The sequence below is a fragment of the Helianthus annuus genome, chromosome 17, assembly GCF_002127325.2.
Source record: "Helianthus annuus cultivar XRQ/B chromosome 17, HanXRQr2.0-SUNRISE, whole genome shotgun sequence".
NCBI lineage: Eukaryota > Viridiplantae > Streptophyta > Magnoliopsida > Asterales > Asteraceae > Helianthus > Helianthus annuus.
In genome coordinates, this window is record NC_035449.2 from 132,654,093 (window position 1) to 132,655,130 (window position 1,038).

Below are 1,038 nucleotides of genomic sequence, written 5' to 3' on the forward strand. Positions count from 1 at the left end.
CAAGTTACAGAAGGCTGAGCACGGGGCCGTGTCGGTGCAACACGGGGCCGTGTCCAACTCTCCAGTAACTGGGATCTGGAAAACTATCACTGTAACTCCGACGATCTGGAAAACTATCACTGTAACTCCGACCACGGGCCGTGTTCACTGAGCACGGAGCCGTGGTGAACCTTCTGACGAGCATTCTTTTCTGTTTTTATTGCGGGACTCGGAACCAGACGCCACCTCTACGTAGTGTATGAGCTCCAGTTCTAATAAGGACATAAAAGAACCTCTAGAAGAACCCGAACGCTTTCTCAGAAAAAGACTAAAAGCCAAAAACCAAGAGAAAGTTTCGGGGAATCCACTTCCAATGGCGGACCGACGTACCCTCATGGATTATCTACGACCAACCATAGGTAATCTCGGCGCCGCTATCAACGCACCGGATGTTGAAGCCAATAACTTCGAACTTCGGCCGCATTTGATACAGATGCTTCAAAACTCCGCAACCTTTCATGGGCTTGCGGACGAGGATCCCCATCTACATATTACTAATTTCTTAGAAATATGTGATACTTTTCGGATCAATGGAGCATCAAATGACGCCATCCGCCTTTGAATATTTCCTTTCTCACTAAAAGACCGAGCAAAAGCTTGGCTTAACGCCCTCCCAACTGTATTGGTAAACACCTAGGATGAACTAGCCCAAAAATTTCTATATAAGTATTTCCCTCCCGCTAAAACGGCTAAATTAATGACTGAAATTAATACATATTCACAAGAGGACGGGGAATCCTTATATGAAACTTGGGAAAGGTTCAAGGAGCTATTGCGAAAGTGTCCACATCACGGCCTTGCGATATGGCAACAAGTATCCACTTTCTATAATGGGTTGTTGCCACACACAAGGCAGACACTTGACTCTAGCTCCGGGGGACTTTTAGGTAATCGCCGCCCGCATGAAATATATAATCAAATTGAGGAAATTGCTCAAACCAATTTTCAGTGGCACACTCCCCGAGGCAATAAATCTATTGCCCCGGGCGCCCATAAGGT

At 46.2% G+C, this 1,038-nt stretch overlaps 1 non-coding gene across 1 annotated transcript; it reads right to left on the reverse strand.

Moving 5' to 3' along the window:
- Positions 1-730: 730 nt before the first annotated feature.
- On the reverse strand, positions 731-837 carry LOC118489490. The gene has a single exon (XR_004887510.1). It is a non-coding gene; the product is annotated as a small nucleolar RNA R71 (small nucleolar RNA).
- Between the last annotated feature and the right edge of the window lie 201 nt (positions 838-1,038).